Raw genomic sequence first — 23118 nt, 5'->3', positions numbered from 1 at the left:
GAGTTGCCAAAACTACACCAATTAAGTGTAGTTTCCCACCCTGAGGAGAGGGTGACTGAAAATAATGTAATTCTGATTGAGCAGACCGGATTTAGAGCAGGTATGGGGACCTGACATCATGGGAAACATTTACTAACATGGGATGCAACGTAGCACAGCAACCAAAGTGTATGTACTGCAGTGCATCAAAAAGAGACAAACAAACAGCACAAACCCTGGAAGTGTGCGTTCTATGACGCCTAGGTATTTCACTGGAAGGGAGACTTCCGATGCAAAAACTATCCTTTAAACCTTTAGCCACATTGCATGTTTTCTGGACAGTGCAGCCCACGTGCATGTAAAGTTTGAAAAGGAAGTAGAAATGACAATGGCGTTCACTTGGTTTTTTGATTTTCAAGAGCAAAACGGACAGCACACAAATGGTACAGAAAAGTGCAGAGGCTTCTGTGGTGGGGTGTAAGTCGCTTTAGTGCTAAATGTGGTGGTAATTCAGACGGCTGTGCTGCAAGCATCTGAATGACAGATGCTCCCAATCGTTTTGCATTTGGCGGTAGGCTTAGAATTGGAAAGTCCTCCAGAAAATACATAATTGGAAGCTGAACTCTGTAAGAAAAGCATTCAGCCTTCCTAGTGCTGTCAGAGTGGATGCCGTAACAATCCAAACAGGTCTCTATGTGAAAGTGGATGTTTTGGGAATTATGATAAGAATAACCTCCATTACGCCTTCCTCAAGGAGGCGTAAGGTTTTGGCACACATCCTGTCTGCAATTGCTTGTAGATATGGATTTGCATCAAAACTCTATCACCAATGGACGTCCCCTAAATGCAAAATAGCTAAAAGTTTGCCTTATTTTGGGCAACTTTTCAGCTCATATCTTGATTTGCGTTGGAAAGTAAATACCTCTCAAATGATTTGCACAGGTTTGCGTTACAAAAATAAAGCAAACCTGGTGCCAGGTGTGAGTAAATTTGGGCCCATATCTTTAGCCTTAACTGTATAGTTAAAAGGAGAACAACAGATGTTTCTTTATTGGTCTGCTTTGTAGATTTTGCAGCCTGTAGACTTCGCAGCTTTCTGCGCTGTTGACCGAAACTTGCTTTAATAAAAATACAAGATGTACTTGGCATTCCAAATGTATTATGTACAAAGTTCAAAGTAAAGGTCAAGGAAAGATCAATATGACTTGGATGTAGATTAAGGGCCACATGTACGATCACTACATTTTGCGAGTTCCTAATTGGGACTTTTTGAAACTCGCAAGTAGGAAGTCACAAAATGTGATGTACAATAGTGTGTTTGACACTTTTTTTGATTCCCAGTGGGACACAAATGGACCTGCCTCATCAATATTCATGAGGCAGATTGCAATTTGCAACCCATTGATAATGTCCAAAGTCCCAGGGATGGTGGCCTGCTGGGGTTAGCAGACCACGATGTTTGTAATTGTATTTTCAATAAAGCAATTTTTGGGGGGAAATGCAGTCTGCTTTCCTTCAAGGAAAAAGGGAAGCATTTAAAAAACAAAAATGACAAATTTTCTTTTCATTTTCTAAGAGTAGGCAGTGGTCTGTGGGTCCACTGCCTGCTCTTATAAAATGTTTGCTCCCACATTCGGGAAAGGATCCCTTGAGGACCCCTTCCAATTTGCGAATGTGTTACCACCAACTTGAAGTTGGTGGTAAACTGCAAATGTTTTGCAATCACATTATGGTCACAAAACATTGATACATCCCCATGCGATTATTTGGAAGGGATGACCTTAACACGTCCCTTCCTAATACAGACTTGCAAACATTTTCCGATTCAGCAATCGGTTAACGGCTCACAAAATAGGGTTAATACAGGTCAAAATGCTACTTAGAGTTCGCAAATGGCCCTAGTCTCAGTTTGCGATAGCTAAAACGTTTTGTAAGTGTAGTCCTTAGTTCCATTACTTCAACATTTGATAGACTGTGTTTTTATGTCATCTTTGTGTTCATGTGTGCTATTGTTAAATTCATGTGTATTAACTAGATTTCATTTTGGTACTGGAAACCATAAGATTATTTTTGTCCAACATGGAATTTGACTGTTATTGTGCAATGCCCCCAATATTATCAGCAAACTGTAGTTCTTAGGAATTTGTATTTTTCCACATGGATTAGTATTAGTAATGATGACCTTACCTAGAAATATTTGGGCTAAGGTACACTTGAATTAAATGGCGAGCTTTCCGAAAAGATCTTCTATACCCAGTGACCTCAAACCTGGGTGTGTCCATGTTCCCTTTAGCTCTCTTGTTTTTCTGCATGATTTAGTGGAAGATTTGTGTGACTAACTGCTACCTGCCGAAAACATTTAGGACAGAAAGTTAATTTTATGCAGGTGATCTCATTATGTTAAATACTAATTTTTTTGGGTGGAAGAGGCAACAGGATCTATTGAATACATATTGTCAAAGAAACTATACATTTTGATAAGAGGAATATCACTTCAGAGTGATATATTGACAATGTTAAATTATAAAAAGGGAACATTTTATATGGAATTGTGACCATAAGCAAAGCAGTCCAAGGCGTTCACTTGGTTTTTTGATTTTCAAGAGCAAAACGGACAGCACACAAATGGTACAGAAAAGTGCAGAGGCTTCTGTGGTGGGGTGTAAGTCGCTTTAGTGCTAAATGTGGTGGTAATTCAGACGGCTGTGCTGCAAGCATCTGAATGACAGATGCTCCCAATCGTTTTGCATTTGGCGGTAGGCTTAGAATTGGAAAGTCCTCCAGAAAATACATAATTGGAAGCTGAACTCTGTAAGAAAAGCATTCAGCCTTCCTAGTGCTGTCAGAGTGGATGCCGTAACAATCCAAACAGGTCTCTATGTGAAAGTGGATGTTTTGGGAATTATGATAAGAATAAGCTGCTTCGCGATATAAGGCATCTATTGCAGCAACATACTTGAATGAGGGCCCCAGCAGTAAATGCTATGTTGAAAAAAAAAACCAATGACATGGAAAATTGACTGCAATAAAAAAACTCGGTTTAATTGTGATATTCAACTGCTAAGAAAGAGGGGGAAACAATATTGCAAATAAAAGGCAGTTAACGCTGCAGTTCAGTTGGATGAGATTTATTAAGCAGTTAGCACAGGGTATCTGCAAGATTTGCATAAATGTAAGACTGGATTTGAGAATTAAAAACTTCTGAAGTTTTGTTCTGTGCCCAAAATTAATAGGATTTCTAATTATTACTGAGAACTGGGATAGTATTATAAAGACAACATTTTAAAAAGAGGTTCTCATGTTTAAATTATTCATCTCCTATCAGAAACCATGAAATGTTAGCACATGTTTTTTTGAGCTGCTCTGCTATTTTGGATAAACGCTAATAGTTTTTGAAGATTCCTTTTAAAGATGCTGGTATATAAGGACGACAGAAAATACTTTTAGACATACATTTGCACTGACACTGTGAAAATTGCCATGTGGTTGCACTGTATCATAAAAGTATTCATAGCTACCCTTATGACTTGCTGCACAAGGTAATGAAATCTAAATTGTGTGTGAAGGTGATTTATATTTTTAATCTCATTAATGTGTTTTAATCACGAACATAAAGGATTTTGTAAAGGTCTTTTTTTAAACAAAGTATGAAATACACATGTAAATAATACACAGGCAGAGGTGTCTTAATCCTACACTAGTGCACATGCAAGTAGATTGTAAGTTGCAGTTAGGGGGGCATTATATTTTATGGAACTACCAGCGCCTCTTTAAATAGGCATTGACAGAGCAAATGGACTGGGTTTTTAAATTGTGAGTGCTGCTCAGAGTGGTGTATGGTGCCTCTCAATAGGTTGTAAGCAGTTTTATGTGCCAAAGGTTGTTGTATGGCAGAGGGTGAGGGCCAGTATGACATATGGTGTGTTGCTCAATATTACTCTGGGTTAAGATCTATATACAATAGAGAATGTATCAAATATGGCAGGTTAGGCTGCTCAGGACATCGAAGGGTGATCCTTAAAATAGTATAATCTGGTACTCAAGAGGGGCTTCTGACTTAGCCTTAGAGTATTGCTCTGTATAACATATGTTGCCAATTACACCAACGGGTGTTGCTGGTTATAAAGCTAGGTGATGGCACATATCATAAATATGCAGTCAGATACATAAATGCAGAAGCACCCATATAATGGCACACAAAAAACCGGCCAATGACCGTAATAAAGTGTGTAATTACTATTTCGCCTCCTCGTGTGTTTTGATAGTAGGGTAGGTTATAAAGCGACCGAGACAAATATAAATGCACGTTTAGATTTCTTGATACAGTCGCTCAAAAGTACCTAAACACACAACAGGACCCATCTTCATAATACAACGGTCCTCACAAAGGTAGTATTTTCTGGTTTTATCAAAGTTAACCAACGCCAACAGGGCAAATCCAGTCATCATGGCGTGGGTTAGACATGTCCCCTCCATCTCCACCAACATCCACAAACACACACAGACACACACAATTTCCCTACCTCTCTCTTCCTCTCTCTGTTTCTCTCACACACACACAACCACACACACAAATGCACGTTCAATGGGGACCGGTCCTCATGGTACACTGGTCGTCACAAAGATAGTGTTTGTCTTGTTCTGTGCCAGGTCACAAACAATATGAGAACTGATCCATTCTCACACTATGGGTTACACATGCCTAGACACACACATGCACGCTTGCATGGGCACACACACACACATATATCACACATTGAAGAAATATTAAAATAATTGAAACAAAACCAAAATGGGAAACACTGGATCAGGTGTTTTTGGGAGAAAAGAGAAACAAATCCTCTGAAAATAATGAGAAAGTAAAAAGTCAATGCTAGTCTACGGGGTGTGGGTGACTACACCCTAGAAACTTTCTCGGGTTTACAGTGATGGAGCTTGGGTCAGGTAAAGTGTAATGAAACACTCGGGCCAACTCTTTTGCCTTCTGACTTAGGCCCTTCTATCAAAATCTAAAACATCAAGCAGGACACCATGCCCAGGAAAGGCACCATGACATGAGGTATGATACATTCATGGTCTGCTAAAACTGTGAAGTTTGTTGCCAAAAGCTATGAAAATTGTAGATTCCGATAGTATTTCAACACTGGGCATTTTTTCCTGCTCTTGTATTTCTTATTGAGACTTAATTGCTGTTTTTGGACTCAAAATACTCCAGGGGCATAACTGGAAGGCACTGGTGGGCAGAAATGCACAATGTCAGCAGTATCATTTCTACAGTCTTTCAGGATCCTAAAACGTCACTGCATAAAGTCCAATTGGAAAGGAAATCTAGCCCGCCATGAGTGTGCCTGTAGCAGATAGTTTCTGAACCTTGTCCCCTTTTTTTGGAGCTTGAAAATTTCAAAGCCCCAACTTCAAAGAAAGTTACATTTCTTTTTCCTGTTCGCTCTGAAACTTGAAGGAACACCTTCCAGTGCACCAGAACACCGATGCCAGTTGGAGGCAGGTCTAACTTTATCATTTTCAGTAAAGCTCCACCATAGTTCATCCTATTGTTCTGCTGGGTCTTCTTCCAAGAAGTCCTTACTCCTTGATCTCCCTATCGACTTTAAGGAGGCCTTCTTTCATGTCTCTTCTGGCCTACGTCAGGTCACTGATGCATGCCTTTATCTAGATACTTTATAGTAGTATCTCAATAATGGATGGTGGTTCTCCACTTTCAAGGGGAAACCACATCAGGCCAGTCTTCCATCTGACCCCTTCATAGGTGCAAGGGGCCTGTGGGACTGGAGAAAGGCTTTCATCAAATACATGTTCCTACTAGCTCTGTCTTTGGAATGCAAGAGAGGATGCCTGTCCATCCTGCGTTCTATTACAAATGCCAACTCTTTGTCCTCTGCCCCTCTTCTCATCATAAATAGCTTATACCATAGAGTTATTTTTACGCCTGTAAGTCTTTCCCAGTTTTCACCTGCTTCACCCTCTGTCTGCTGGTCTTGTTCTTCCGAACCAGGTACACTTATGCATCAACAGTTTGAATGCCCTTCTGTCTTCTCTTTTTGGAAATCCATCTGGGATATATGCATGCGTATGTTTCACTGTTCTACTACATTCTCGTTAGCAAATGTTTTTTTAGGTTCTTTATCAGATGATATAGATATGATCTCCTCTAATGCTAGATTACTTGATTTGTTCATTGCTATTGCATTTAAAGTGATTTTATCTTGTTGGAAAGATAATTCCAAAATGTCTGTTGTAACTTTGTGGAATTTCATATGTGATGAACATAGGATTTCTATTGCTTCTTCTTCTTCTGTCCCTCTAAAAATAAAATCTGATCTCCTATGGCTCCCCTTTGTTTCTTACCTCTCTTCTACCCATTCCATGTGAGTTCATATCCTGTTCTTATCCTCGCATATTCCCATATTTCACCTAGCTTTTTTTTTCTTTCCCCTTCTACCTTTCTTCTCTGTCTTTTCCCCCTTCCTCTTTTCTCTCTTCTTCTTTTCTTTACTTCTCTTTCTTTTTTCATTAACTCTAGTGCCTCCTGTTTTATCTTATTGTATTTACTTCATTATTGTATGGCTCTGTTTCTGCTTTTGCTAAAACGTAATAAAAATTTCTTAAACTGAAAAAAAAAATACCACAAGAGTGGCGTTTCTTGACCTGTAATCATATTTCCCTTGCCTTGCCGATAGTTGGCGCACAGTAGAGGTTGCTGTTCCTAACATGGCAAATATCTTTCCAGTAAAACCCTTTTATAACTGTATTACGGTCACTCTAGAAGATTCCTCGACGTCTGAACTCGTCTGTAAACGCCCTTTTCATGGAGCAGAAATGAGCATATTTTCAGAAGTAATTTTTGTGACATTTGTATCACTAATGGATACAATGAGCACTCATTAGTAAAATCTGACAAGGATTGCATTTCCAGTTGTAGGATTCTAAATATGAAATGTGACTTGTCAGTGGAAAGCTATGCTCAGTCTGTGTAGTGACTTTGAGTGCTGTTACTACGGAGACATGCACGTTTAGCACAACTAGCATGTTTTACATCTTAACTTTATGCAAATGGGCCTTGCAGGATTCAAATGACACCATGCGGGATAGTAAGTGGATTTTAAACATGTCCTTTAGCAATGCAGCTTGATCTGCAGTGCTACTGGACTGCTTCCCAGGCCAGCTGTTGTGATTTTATAATTGTGCAAGTGGATTGTGTAAAGTCACATTGCTTTCCATATTGGGCATCAATTAACATTTATGCCACCTATACACTTTGGCAATTGACCTGTCAGATGTACACCATTTTTTAGGCATTGACCACGTGCAATGCAAGCCTGGTCAGCAGAATTCCACTGTTTAGAGGTAAGAATATATCAAGTATGCAATAAAGAAAAACAGGATAACCATGCAAAGAGATGTATTTTCCCACAGGGCCAATATAAGCCCTCCCAAATGTATCCAGGTCTCTGTTGTGAAGACACTGAAGCAGAATAGAGCTGTTCACAGTTATTGCATGATGTGATAGGATGAAGCAAGTAGGTGTTGTTGTCCTATTACGTATGGTAATCTTCATTACTCCGGGTCCCGTAGTCCTCGACACCTTCATACTAAACAAGTGGAGATGACCATCTCCCGACAGAGAAAAACAACAAGAGGCATGCTGGGACACTAATACTGCCCCTCCCCCTGGGAGTACATAAGCAGTACTTACCCAGCAGACCTCCTGTACTAACAAGCCCAGACAGGAAGGCCGGCCGCCAGGGAGGGAGGGAGGGGCGTATGAAGGTGTCGAGGACTACGGGACCCGGAGTAATGAAGATTACCATACGTAATAGGACATTACCCCCAGGTCCCTCCGTCCTCGACACCTTCATACTAAACAAGTGGAGAATACCAAAGCAGAAACCCGGCCTTCCGCACGCACGAGCACACCCAGGAAACCACAACAAAAGCAGCCACCCAAGGGAGCACCGAGAAGGAGGAAAGGAAGACCGCAGGAAACATCCGGCCCGCAACCCAGAACAGGACAGCAGGGACAAGGGCCGGAGAGAAGAAAACCCAGGGCTCCAAATAAAGGAGGCCGCCAACCCGAGCAACCGGGACCCGGACCAGAACATCAAGACCAGGCAAAACAACCCACCGGAGAAGACCGCCCAGGCCAAAACCCGCAGGAAGGGACACAGGGCCAGGCAGACCCACCAGGAAGAGGAGACAACCTGGAAGAAAGCCAAAGAAGAAAAGGCCCACAGAGCGCAGGCACAAGCACCCAGCCCAAAAAGGAAGGAGAAGCACAGGCTCGAAACACGTCCAAACTCCCAAAAAGAAAGGACCCGAGCTCAAGAGACCCGAGGAGGAAACCTCGCCGAGGAGGCCCAGGAAGCAACAAGCACCCAGGAGCCGAACAGGACCGAGAACCCGACCCAAAATACAGGGACGGGGAAGAACCCCAGAACCCAGCCGAAAGCCCACCAAACAAGGAGAGGCCAACAAGACCTGAAAGCCACAAAGAAAACTCAACCAGGTCGGGAACAGAGAAAGCGACCACAAGCCCAGAAAACCCCAACCCCAAAGGGAAGGAACACAAGGCAGGAGGGGAGCACAGAACAACTGGGAAACCCCAGCAGCCGCCCAACGAGGCACAGAGGGCAGCAAAAAGAAGGCACCCAAAAGACACAGGACCGCCCAGGAACCCCACACCCAGGCCAGGCAAGCAGCAAGGGCAGGAGCAGCGGAAAAAAGAAAGCCCAGGGAGCACAGCACCCAGACCACAACCACAAGGCCCCAACCCAGCAATGCCGGAGAGGAGCCAAGCAAACTGCAAAAGAGGCCAACAAACCCCAACAGAACCGAGAAGCCAGGACCAGAGCCAAGCAACCCGACCACGCAGGAGGAACAGCAGGCCCAAGCAAACCCCAGAAGAAGAGCAGAGGACCAAGCAGCAGGAAACCACAGACAACCCGCAGCCAGGAGGGAGGGACCCGCAGAGGCACGAGCACCACAGAACAGCACCCCAACCACAGAAGGAGGGGCAACCAAACAGACCCACACCGGGAATAAAGCCCGGGAAAGCAAGGGAGGAAGGAGCGAGCCAGGACCACAGAACCAGGAAACAACCCAGAAAGGCCGGCAACAAACCCCCAGAGCAGGCCAAAAAGGGACAGCACAGCCCGAAAACCCAGAAGGCACAGCCCGAAACCACACACAACCAGCAAGAAGCCGGCAGAACTGTAGCCACAGAACCCCACACAGGTTCACAACACCGGGAAAACAAGCCCGGGAAGAGAACCAACAGCAGGAGAAGGGCCAGAAGGAACCACCAGGAAGCGATCCCAACGCAGAACACCCCGCCAGGACCCAAAGGGACACCAGCAGGGAAGCAGAGCCCAAAAAGGATCCCAACAAGCAGGAGCGGCACGCCCCAGCCAAAACCTCAGCCAGGCACCCACCAAGGGAACCAGACGAGACCAGAACAACACAGGGAGCAAACACCCCCAACAGGAGACGGACCTGGAAGCCAAACGCCCCCAGCAGCCCCAGAAGACCAGGCAGGGACCAACCCGGCCCGACCAAGCCAACACAGAGCAGACAGCGGGGCACGGGGACAGCACACCAACCCGGAGAACAGGAGGCATGACAGGAACCGGCAGCAGCCCGGAGGCCCCAAACAGGAACAAACCCGTCAGGCACCCCGGCAGAAACAGGAGGGGCAGACAGCCAAAAGCCAGCCCAGGGGGAGGCAGCGCAGAAGCATACAGGCCAAGTACACAGAAAAGCCCCCGGACAACACCAGAAGCCCCAAGCGGGAGCAAGGGAAGCCCACACCAACAGGAAGACCCAGGCAGGCACCACAAACAGGCACCAAGCAGGGAACAGACGAGGACAGGAGCAGGCAGGGCCGAATCAGAACAGCCGCACCCAAGGCAGCACAAGCCACCCAAGCGCGGGCAGAGGGGACAGACCACCCCAAAGAGCCCCCGGCAAGACACAGGCAAGCACCAGGAATGGAACCAGGCACAGCCCTAGGGACGGGAGGAACAGGACCAGGAACCAGGAGCCCCAAAGGCGACCAACCACACAGAGGCCAGGAAGCAAAGAACCAGGACACCCAAGCAGAGCAGAGGCACCACACCCCCGCATCGGTCCGAGGAGCCGGAACACCGGCTCACCACCAGGTGGGGCAGGCAGCCCGAAGAAGAGGGGGAACAGAACGCACCCCTCACAGGCCGTCGCCGAAGAAGAGAGGAACGCCATGCAGAAGAGAGCAAGGCGCAAGCAAGCACGCAGGAAAAACCCCAACAACACAGGGAACCCCAGGAGCAAGCAAAAGCAGAGCAGCGAAAAGGAACCAGCCATCACAGAGGCGACAGGAACCCAAGCCAACCCTAGGCAGGCCACAAACAGAAGAGCGAAAGCCAACAGCACAGGGAACCAGCAAACAACTCACTGGAGAGGAAACCCCTCAACAGAGCCCGAAAGAAAATCACAGGCACGAGCGGCCAAGAGCAGGGGTACCACCCGAAGTGCACCAAAAGGGAGAAGACCCCGGCAAGCCCCAACCCAGAAACAGACGAGAGCCGGGGCAAGCGGCAAGGCAGCAGGCCTGGAACAGAAATCCGAACCACACAGGCCAAGAAGAGGAGCACAGGAACCACAGCGCCCGACCGCCCAGCACCAACCAGACACCCCCGCATCACAGGTGGGGAGGGCGCGGACAGGGAGCCCCAGAGAGCACCAGGACGTCCGAGCGACCAAAGGCACACAGAAGCATCCGCCACCCATTCCAGACAGGAAGCAAGCAGCGCGGGGCACCCAGAGGCAGCAGGACACCCCTAAGGAAGAAGGGACGAAGCACAGCATGAACACAGGCACCCCAAGCAAGAGGCCCCAGCACAAACCTCGGCACCCCCAGGAGGCACCCGACGCAGGAACAAGGCATGGAACAGAAGGTCCGCCCGTCACCACTCCAGGACAGACACCAGCAGGCCAACAGGGTCCACCGAGAAGAAAAAAGGGGGTGAAAACAACCAGAGCGGGGGGCAATCAGCTCAACAAGGCCCCCACCGCAACATGGAGGGAAAAAACAAGACATACACCACAGACCCCACGAGACACTGCAGTAAAGAAACAGGGCACCCAGCGCACGAGACTACAGCACGCCAGAAAAATGTAGAAACAACATTGCACCAAAACAAATGCATGTGGAAAGCGCACGTTCACTCCAGCACCGGGGAACTAGGCGCCGAAAAACAAATGCATCATGTTACCCAAGGACACCAAACCGAGGGAACAGGCACAAACACTCAGCAACCTCCAACCACACAGACAGAAAGTGAAAAACACGAGCACATCTGCAAGGCGGGGAAAAGAACAGCCAACAGTGGGCAGGGAACAGGTAACGGCCCAGCACATCGAACACAGATGGATGAAAGGCCGAGTGGAGCCGCTGGGAATTGAACCTGAGACCAAGAACTCAACACAGGACCCAGCAGTGGAAGCATCAGTCCACTGAGTCATCAGACCCCTAAAAAAGGAACGTCCCCCACACAGCTCCCATGGATCCACAGGGAATGAAGAAACACAGCCCCGGACCCCAGGCACAAACCCTACATCGAGATGACAGGAATGAAGCAGAGGACACCAGAGGCGGCCCCCGAACCAGACAGCAGAGGCCCCCGCATGCCAGCAACAGGAAACATACCAGCGCTGCCACCTGCGCTGTGTGGGAAGCCTTAATAGGCCTGTGGGCGTCAACAATCCACAAAGTTAAAGCACGTTCTGGTAGCGCATTGAACTGAATGCAGGGCACTCTCGCAAGTGAGGACAGTGAATCAACACAGACATCCACATGCCAATTACGTCACTGTTTCAATGAGAAATCACCGTCTTGGAACGAGACTCCCAGAGTAAGAATCGCAAACACCGCAGATGACACCAGAGGCAGAGCGGGGGACCCCGCAGCCCCCCCCCCGCCCTCCGGGGCAGGAAGAGAAGTGCAGCGAACTGAGAGCCCAAGAAGCGAGGCAAGGAGCCTGCTGCAGCCAGCGCCGGGCCCCTGAAAAAGAAAGAAAACAGGACAAGAGCGCCAGGCAGAAGAAAAAAGGGATCCCGAAATCGGGACTCACCAGGAGTGGGGGCCAACCCCAGGAACAAGGCCCCCACAGCACCGCCGAGCAGAAGTCCATCAGGAGCCCATCCAGCAAGGCAGGGCTCCCCGGCCAGGCTCGGGAAGCCCAGCCCGCGACCCGGAAGCAACCGGGAACTCCAGCACCAGCCACAAAGGGCCGGCAGGTGCAGGGTCACACAGCAAAGCACCGGCTCCAGAGAAAGACTGACTCCAAGCAAGCCCGGCAGGCCAGGAGGCAGTCCAGGGAACCCCACGCCCACACAGCCAGGCAGCAGGGCGGGGGGAGAAAAGAAGCACCGCCACTCAAGCCCAGCAGGAGCAGCACCAGCACACCATCAACTCTGTCGACAGACAGAAAAAAAGAACAGGAGGTCTGCTGGGTAAGTACTGCTTATGTACTCCCAGGGGGAGGGGCAGTATTAGTGTCCCAGCATGCCTCTTGTTGTTTTTTTCTGTCGGGAGATGGTCATCTCCACTTGTTTAGTATGAAGGTGTCGAGTACGGAGGGACCTGGGGGTAATGCAATTAGGTCTGTTGTGTTATCTGTATTACCTTACCTCATGCTACCATTATCAAAGATATATACACACATTGCAGATAGCGTTTAGGGCAAAGTCAATAAATAGACCTTCAATTCATTAATATATAGTCCTTATGCCATTATTATAAAGTCGTGTGGCCATCTTAATAAATGCTGAAAGATCATCGCAGAGCTGTAATAGCTTGGGACCCGCACAACACATACAAATAAATTGTTCTCAGTAAACCCCACATTTCAGATGCTGCTGTTTAGCATCCTTGTTGTATAAATGTAAACTGGAAGGTTTGTAGCATGCTCTGGTTAGTCATTTAAATTTAATTAATTTTAATCTAGAATTTCCAGACACATCTTGCTGTGTTCATGAAATATGTTCTATTTGTCATTCATAAATGTAATATCCAGTTCCTTCTACTATTTCGATATTGTCTCACTTAGACAATAAATATTTTTGGTACGTTCACTATGACCACCTGAAAATGTGATGTACTGGAACCATAGGTGCTGTAAGTACGGGAGCGAGGGATCCTGCCGAACCCCTAAAAAAAGAAAAATGGTTTTAAATTGTGTATTTTATCTTGTCACATTTGCTATGCGTTCAAACACATAGGCCACATGTCAGCCTCTGCCGTCTGACACACTGCTGTTATTTCTTTTAACATGGAGCTTGGGGCCTCATTTATGAGGCCTTGCGTGAGTTTTGCGCTTACGATGCGTCACTTTTTGTGACGCATCGGCGGCGTAAAACTTGCCTCCTGATGCGCACTATTTACAAAGTGACGCATCTCAGCAGATGCGTCACTTTGTAAACCCCTGCGCTACATTATACCTGCGTCAGGTATAATGTATGCAGAGGGGGCGTTCACCCGCAAAAAGCCTTGTAATAGTGACGCAGTGAAATCTATGAGATTTCACTGCGTCACTTTTAGGACGCTGTTGCGTCAAAATCTTGCGCCTGCCTCACAGCAGGCGTAAGACTAACGCAAGCCCTTTCACATGGGGCTTTCCCCGTGTGAAAGGAAGCATTGCTGGAGTTGCGTCACTTTGGTGGCACACTCCAGCAATGCGTCACTTTTGCGCCTACAGATACGTCAGAAATACTGACGTATCTGTAACTCCTTGCGACATGATGCGTCATATTATAAATATGACGCATCAATCATGTCGCAGGGAGAGAGCAGTGAAAAGTGACGCATCGCTGTTTTCACGCAGCGATGCGTCACTTTTCATAAATGAGGCCCAATGTGTTTACTTTCGTTCTCTGTCTGAAAAGTTAGAGGTTTTTGTAAAGTGATCTTCCAAACAGTCCTGCTAGGATACAAGGAGTGTAAAAGGAAAGGCTGTGAGATGTCACTTTTGTTCTAACGCAGAACAACATTTAAATACCTGCAAATGTACTGTGCAACTATTCCAAAACATAGCAGTTAGGAAAAAACAAGTGAAACACACTTTTTGTAAGTCTGAAGTTTAATGGAAATAAACATTGTAGTAGGGTAAAAACAATTCAATACTCTTTGTGTGGTGATGTGCAAATGCTAAATATTGGCCGAAACCTGATCTTTGCACATTATTGTTCGTATGCTATATAGATTTATAAGTAAAACTGCATGTCAGTGTGAATTTTGTTGCCAGAGGAAAATATGCTGTCTGTAAATGACAGTTTGCTACCACATTATGCTGTAGTTATATATTTGTGACAGAGTGCTCCACAGCGCGCCAGCAGCTACATTGCTCATCTATACTACTCTCCTGTGGAATGGGTGTGGCTCATTTGTTGTACTTGTTCTTTGTGGGACCCTTGTATTTTTTATAGTTCCTATGACTTCAGTGATGTAACACTGATGACATCAACCTCACTCTGAAAATTGTTCCATCACCATTGACAGCTACTTGAGGTTAGTGCAGGGAGGACGGGCTCAGCTGGAAGTGACAAAAGGTGTGAGAAATTATCATTTTGGTTAGCAAAGTTTTAGGAAAAAATAAATCAAATGTTTGTCATATTTTCATTCCTAACAAGCCACCGACCCGGAAAATATGATAAAATTAAGGGCCTATTATGAGTATGGTGATGTGGGAGCAGGCTGCCACACCTTCGCCTCGCTCCCACACTGCCGAACAGGACCTCTGCCCACCAGATTACGAGTAATTTTGTGGTCTAGCGAGGATGGCAGAATGGTGGTCCTGCAGCAGTACAGTACAAAGGCTCATATGTGAGAAACTCGTAATATGCTTGGCGGTATCACAGCAGCACTACCAAGCATATTGCGCCCTCAAGACGGTCGAGCCACCACCAAGGATCGCGGATCCTCAGTGGTTGCGGAGGTCCTCTAGAGGTCCAACCGCCATACTCGTAACTCCAATTTGGATTATTTAACTTTCCGGTAAGGCAATAGTATATGGCACAGCAAATACACTGATGTCAAGAAAATTAAATGTCACCTGTTGACTGTAGCATGCATTATACCATCAACCTAGCTGACCAGTAAAAGATGGTTTCAGACCTACCTGCTTTTTGTAATACTCTCTATGCAGGAAACATTAGTTTAAATATTAAGTATGTCACCCCTAAGACAACAAGGCAGAGCGTTTTGTATTTAAAAGTTAAACATGTACAAATTTAAGTTTGACATGTTCCCACAGAGACTAGCCCACAACGCTATCGTCACTGTTTAGGTGCTATAGCTTCTGCTATGAAAAATGCTAAAGTACAAATAAAATGCTATTTTTGGAACTGCTGTTTCTGATATTTACTAAAAATCCAATTCAATGATGAAGTTGAATCTTTGAAAAAATATACAAGAAAGGAGACTTTCAGAAAGTTATACGTTTTCAGTCTGAGGCTTCAGTAACCTAACTAGCAGTAGCCTGCCTGGCCTGCCCAGCATGCCCTGCATGCCAGTGATTCACCCAGATTGGCTGTGAAAACTACTTCCAAAGAAAAAACAATGAATTGTGCTTTTGGCTGGATGGCCTAGGTGGGAGGTATGTGGCTCAATTTATCTCGGTAAGAGCCTTCTGGGAGGGTCCAAGAACTTCATTACCTTGGCCAGTCTCTGGGGTGGACCAAAAGCTTCTGCCATTGGGGAACGTGTCAGACATCCTGATTTTCCCTGAGAAAATAGGATGTGCTGAAGAAAGGGGGTACATTTGCCCTTTTGTAACCTTTTTCCAGTTGGTTAGGGAGTGTCCAGCAGTTATCTCCTCCCACTAGTAAATAAATCTTTATTCGGTTTTCAAATTGCATAAAAAACCATAAAAGAATTTCCACAATACATTTTATAAAAAGTATGTCAAGCTAGCCATTATTCCTCAAATATGACATTTAAAATTCACTTTCTCATAAATAAAACAGGATTAATATCTTTGCATTTAAAAAAGGGCTATCCTTCTTCATTTTCCTCAGCTAGTCAAACAGTACTTTATCAAAGATTTACCCTGTGTTTAAAAATACATTTTAAGAACGTGCTTAGAGTTTTACAGGTCAATTCAGAGATCAGAAATTGCAACCACAACACCGCGGGACGACATCTTCTAAGGCCTGAGCTTCTCAGGAGGGGGATTAACCATAGCTTACGGTGTACAGTATAATATTTACAGAACAACACAGTGTGAATCGTTGATTGTTCAGACATTTCGTCACACGGGCACACCGTTAAACTGTCATCCCAACTATTTCTATTGGGGAAAGCTACAACCCTATGAAAAATGTTCAGCCTAAATCTTGTCAATAAAAAACGCTCGAATTGCGACTCGACAATACGGTTCCATATCTACAGTAGTCGTAACTGCCATGGAATGTTGGACTGAGGGTTTCTTTGCCTCTATACTGATACGTAGTTCCTCCATATGGTTCAAAGCCCTTGTTTTTAGATCTTTCTTTGGGATTTCAGCAATTGTTTCGGGATTAGAATAATATTTTGCCATCCCCAGATCAGTAAGAAGATGTTTTACATATCTCAGCCATTCTATTTTTTCCACATGATCCAGTAACATACAGTCTGCCACAATCTCTTTTGTAAAAGAGTTTTTCGTTGCTGTCCAAATACGACGCCAAAGCAGTATGGGTTGGATCTTTGCCAAATCCTCAATATGGGGCATTCCTAGCTCTGCATGACAAGCAAAAGTGGATACTCGTTTAGGGACCGCCAAGAGAAATCTCATGAATGTATTCTCTGCTACCTGCAAAGCTTTTGTATTTTTATGTCCCCACAGACCCGCCCCATAGAGTGCGGTGGAATAACACTTTGCTTTATAAATACGAAGCAACTCTACTGGTGGCCTCTTTCCTAGCTTCTGTGTGAATTTCATGAGGGCAGCAATTGCTCGCAAAAGTTGATGTTTGCGGGCTTCTATAGCCGGTTTCCAATTGAGCTTTTCATCCATCATGATCCCCAGATAAGGGAATTGGGCAGTTAATTCTATCTTTTCGTTATCAAGGAAAATACTCTTCCCCCCTTTCTTTCCTTGACCTGCCACCATAACATATGTTTTTTTAATATTTATATGGAGGTCCAAACTGCCCATAAATGTTGCATACCTATTCAATGCTTTCTGTAGCTCTCGTGGGGTGCGTGCCAGTATCACAGCATCATCTGCGTATAGGAGCGCAGGCACCAAGCGATCTCTCACTCGGGGGAGGTTCTGGCCCCCCCTTCAACATCTCTACCTCAAGCCCATTTGTGTAAAGGGAGAAGAGAAAGGGGGCCATAACACAACCCTGCCTGACACCGCGCTCCACCGCAAATGATTCTGATAGTACACCCTGCACTCCGAAACGCACCCTGGATGAAGCATTAGAATATAATTCTCTAAGAAAGGTTACCAGGATAGTCCATCTCCGTAAGGACTGTCCACAGTTTTGTATGGGAGACGCAGTCGAAGGCTGCAGATAGGTCGACATACACCATGTACAGCCTCCCCCGCTTTGCCGACACGTACTTCCCCATCATTAGGGCCAGGTTCAGGGCTTGCTCCGTTGTTCCGAAGCCCTCTCGGAAGCCAAACTGAATGTCAGAAAGAGTCCCAGTGTCGTCCGCCCACTCCTGTAGTCGCTGGAGTACCACTCTGCCCAGTACTTTCCCCAGCGAATCCAGGAGCGAGATTGGTCGGTAACAGGACACATCCTCCCTATTTCCCTTCTTAAATATGGGAACCATAGTTGATTGGGTCCAAGATTTAATTAACCCGCATTTCATTGTAGCGTTGAACACCCTTTTTAGAATTGGGGCCCATAAATCTAGTTTGAATTTAAAGAAGTCGACTGGTACCCCATCTGGACCAGGGGCTGTTACGCTTTTACTCGCTTTTACTGCGTTTATAACTTCGTGGAGTCCAAAGTCTAATAGAATTGGGAACGGGTTAACCTGATTATTCCAGTTATTTCCCTCAGTTAAGTCTACATCTGAGGGTTTTCCAAAATTTTTTGAAAAATGGTTTACCCATACTGGTCCCTCAATCGCAACTTCTATTTTTGGCTGCTTATCAGTATCTATCAGAAATGGAGCTTTCACCACCTTCCAGAATAGCTCACAATTTCTATTCAGTGAGCTCTCATGGAGTTGTTCCCATAGGGCTTTCTTCAGTTCCTCTTTTCTTGCTTTGCATGCCAATCTATATGACCTTCTTAATATTCTGACCTCCTCATGATCTCTAACAGCTTTTGTTAGTGCTATTTTTAAAGTTTTGTGGGCCACTGAACAATTATAGTTGAACCACCCTTTTTTCCCACCTTTTTTCCCTCTTTGCTTTCTTGTAAGGGATTCATTTACCTTCTCCAAGATCACCCTAAAATTTTCTAGGACTTCCTTTTCCCCTGTATCAGTGTCCAAACACTTCAGTATTGCCGGGTATGCCACAGTTACCACCTTATTTGTTAGGTCTACAGGATCTATCTTTCCCCATCCTAGGGTATAGCCATTTGTTTTTGTTAAGTGTATCTTATTCTGGGCAAGTGCGGTCATTAAGAGCTGTGCTGATAACTGCCCCTGATCCATAAATAAGTCAAAGCCCAGGGCAGCATGATCGCTCAGGGTATTTATTAACACTCTAAATCTCTGGGCCTTACTTCCGAGGGTCGCTGTAATCAATATATAGTCAATTGTTGACTCGCAACCCCTTCCCAGGTAGGTTGGCTCTAAGTGCCCGCAGGGTTTTTTTACTTCATTTAGTATTACCAAACCCAATTCAGATAAAGTTTCATTTAAAATATCTCCCATCACTGAATGGCTAAAGTGAATTGCTTGGTCGTCGATTTCATCCGCCACACCACAGATGTTACTATTATTCCTCTCACAGGGATGGTGATTGAAATCGTCCCCCCAAACAATACTTGTGGGGTCTAGGCCTTGCATTTGTTTTGAGTAGATGTGAAGTTTCTTGCGGAGAGCCCCGAGTGTTTTTACTCTCTCGCTTTCTACTAGATTGTCGTACATATTTACTAGTAGGACAATCTTCTTCTTCTCAAAAGACAATCTCAGTATCTGATAGTTTGGTTCCAAAGTAAGCACTGTCACTTCTAGCCCCCGTATAGTATTTGCTATGTAGGTCATCAACCCCCCCTTTGCCCTACCATAAGTGCCTGCAATTGCTGGGGGGAAAAAAAGTTTTATACCCCGGCAAGTGCATTTCTGTTGTAAGCCAAGTCTCCTGTAGGCATATCACCTGGTAGTCCTGTACAAAATCTAAGGCACTTCCATCTGCAATTTTTACACGAAGTCCCGCAATGTTCCAGAACATAATTTGTAATTTTATGTCTTTCTTTCCGGGGTCTGGTCTTTCAATCATTCTGCTAGCCTCGTCTAAAACAGGGCTCTCCAAGACCAATTGCCCTTCCTCCCTTGTTGGATCTGATATACCACTAGGTATATTCTCCAGAAGAGCGTTATCCTCCCCCTTTACGGGTATCAAGTTCGTTAAGACCGACTGGTTGTCACCTTCTATTTATTGTCTTTCTACATCACCTGTCAAATTATTGTCCCCTTGCAGATTAATTAATTCTGCCGAGGTGAATGTTACTGAAGGGGCTGGTTCCCGACCAAGTCAATCTACTTCGTCCAACCCAAACAGCATTGAATAATGATTAAAGGTGGGAACATTAAACCCCTGGTATGGTTGGAAGTTATCATTCTGAAACCCCATATTTGGTTGGGGATATACTGTTTGGAAAGGTTGATTATAAGGGCTTTGCTGGGAAGGTTGATAGCCCTCTTCTCTCCGGTCTGAATGAAACCTTTTTGCAGAATTCTGTTGTGGGCGTGTGATAAGCTCTCGCGGGTAGAAATAGTGCGTGGAGATACCACCCCCCCCCTGGCTTCATACCAATCACCAATGCCCCTCACTACCCTATGGTCCTTAAAGTTTATAATTATTACGTCCCCCCTCTTATCTTTTGGTCTTGATCCCACCCAATTTGCACGTCTCACTGTTAGAATTACTCCATCTACATGTGCGGGAAGAGGTCTATTTTGCTTCAGCCAATAGATAGTTTTATTTTTTAGGGCATGGTAGTTCTCTCTAACCCCCTCTGCTAATTCCGGTACCCCAGTCATAATGATTGTATAAGGGGCCGATTCAGGGGGTAGATCTACCGTCCTAGTCATTGGTCTGTTCGAACACTGAGATGGCTGTTCCCCTTTCTCCTTATCTAATCTGTTTTTCATTGGTGGGTTGTTCTTTACGGGTGAAAGGTTTTTTTCTACTTCTCTTTTCTCTCCCTCCTTTTTCCCTCTAACAGGTTGCGTCTCTTCATTTTTTGCTTGGTTAGTTACTGGGGCCTTGGGCTTTTCTTTATTAACTGTTTCCTTAGATGATTTAGCCAATGCTTTTTCCCCTGCGTCGTACCAGATTTCACAAATGCACCACTGGTAGATGGTTGCTCTAAGTGCGGAATGGAGGGGGCAACAAGGTTAGTAATGGAATTTTTAGGCTGCAGCATTGAAAAGTCTGTTAAAGTCAAAGTGTTCCCTTCTATTTGCTTACCCAGCTTATCTAGATATGTACTTATTAGTCTGGTTCTCTCTAAGAGAGGAAGCAGAAGTGACTTCACCAGGACCTCTATTTTAATGAGGAGTTCTCCCTCAAGATTTTGGTCTAGGGATGACCCTAAGGTATTAGCCGTCAAAGATTGGTCATTTATCTTAAGACACCGTGTAAGTGGTGGTGTTGGGGGCAAAATATTAGTTTTTTCTTTTTTGGCCGGACCTAACAAAAAAGGAGAACCTTGTCTCTTTCTTTTTTTCGATTGATTCTCTACTTGTCCTATAGTTACTGGGGAAGATATAACTAATTTGGGTGAACTAGATAGCCTTGATATATTTGAGCTAACTGAGGAATCAGAGAGGGACATCACACCAGGGGAATTAATCCTATTATTTTCCTCATCCCCTAATACAGTGGGGGGAATGTTATCACTCACAGATTCTGAGTCTCTCACCCTTGGGGAAGGGGCATTCCCTAATTGTCCCAAGGAGGAGCGTTTACCGGTTAACAGATCCAATGATAGGCGCTTTTCTGTATCGGCAATTTCCTTCTCCAGGACAATAGTCACCCGTTTAAAAAATTGATCTATTGTGCCAGTTACTGCCCTTTTAGACGTGTTTACAATTATATTTCGTGATTTCCCTGTGTCTGATGACATGATGGTACAAGGGTATTGTCTTTAAGGTATAGGCACACATAACAATGTTCAATGCCAATTTCTATAGATCAACGGATTGATACTAGTGTCCAACAGGTGCTGAAGTACAAGTTAGTCTCTTACCACAAGGCAGATGTTAAGGGACTGGCCCGTCCCGTCCTTTGTCATCCTTGGACGGCCTTAGACGGCCCGCCCTTTGCCCGTGCTTCGCCCCGGGCGCTCCCGCGCAGCGTGTTTCGCAACTGTTTATGTAAACCGTTGGTAAATGAGTGGGCGGGGCGATCAGGGAGAGCGGGCCAGGTGTGACGGCCTCGGGGTTGCCGGGACTCCTGGGATATCGAGTCCCGGTCCCAGCGCTCGCAGCCCTGCAGCCCGGACACACACCCACATCTGCTTTTAGAAGTCCGGTTTAGATTCAGTGATGATGAGTGTCGATGCGGGACCCGCGAAGCGGGTTCCGCGAGGAGTAATGTGATCCTGGTCCTGTAACCCGCAATTTAGCAGCTTGGCAGCAGAGTCAAAGTAAGGCGTCCTCCCACTAGCACCTCACCCTCAGCCTCTCAGAACACATCTGGACCTGTGGAAGTAGAGAAGAGAAAGAAGCCAGCTCTCTTTGACCTATGTGAGACTTGATAGCCTAGACACGCCCCCACCTGTACCCAAGATTGCGAAGTGGAGCCCAAGGGCCAGTTGGATGACCTCATGTGGGGCAACAGGGACAAAAAAATCTGCAAGAGGCCTTTCCTGGAAAAGAACAGCTAACCAGTCATAAGTAAACCCTGACTGGGCAGTGCTGTTGGCCCCTGCTGAATGAGTTCTGGTCTCTATGTGGTTTCCTGAGGTTTTGGGAGGACTAGACATGGCATAGAGGAGCTCCTCCAAAAAGAGAAAACAGTTGGGACCCATACATTTTTAATCTATGAAGGAACAGACTAACCACAAAGGCAATCTGACCAGGCACCTACCTCAGTGAGCATGAAAATCAGCTTAGTCTCACTCTGAGTTTTTTGTAACCGAAAGACTTCAGTTGACCCTTGCAGCGAGGGCTTTAGTGCCCCCCACACGGCTACAGATTCCCAGCTTGTCCCACTAGAGCTTTTCGGCTCCAAAAAAGAGACCTAGGGCCACATGTACTAACATTCCAAGCACAAAAAAGTGGTCGCTAATTCTGCACCAACTTTTTGTGAAAGGAATATAATTTTGTGAACAAACCTTGGTACTAATGTGTCAGTTAGCAAAATTCCAAATCATAGTGGGTTGCAATGCAACTCATCAATATTCATGAAGTATGTTACAAATTGTCACTCACTATAATTGGAGGCAATCACAGGATGGTGGTCTGCTGGAGTCTGCAGACCGCCATGTCTGTGACTTTCTCTAAATGCTGCTCATTTTGCTTAAAGGAAAATGGGGATACATCTAAAAAGAAACGTTTTTGTTTTGTTTTCTTTGAGAGGCTGGACCCCTGTTTACTCCCCAACAAGTGTATTTTTCACATTCATTCACAAAGTGCAAATAGCTTACCACCCCAAATCAAAAGACAGTAATTTGTCAGGGTTTCTGGACTGGATTTTGGTGGCAAAATAGCAGCCCATAGCATTGCAAATCACAGTTTGAAAGGGATGACCTAAACACATTCTCTTCAAATTGCAATTCGTAGTGCAATTCTAAACCCATTTTGTAATTTGGTAATCAGTTACTGAATCACAAAATGGGTTTAGTACATTATTAAAGCCATTTTGAGGTTGCAAACACTGTGATTTTGTGAATTGCTGGCTTCCTGACCACAAAATGGCTTCGTACATCTGGACTTGAGTCCCACCATTGACCGCTTGACCG

Source organism: Lissotriton helveticus, chromosome 6, assembly GCF_964261635.1.
Source record: "Lissotriton helveticus chromosome 6, aLisHel1.1, whole genome shotgun sequence".
Taxonomy (NCBI): Eukaryota; Metazoa; Chordata; class Amphibia; order Caudata; family Salamandridae; genus Lissotriton; species Lissotriton helveticus.
The sequence above is the reverse complement of the archived record's forward strand: the minus strand, read 5'-3'. Positions refer to the sequence as shown.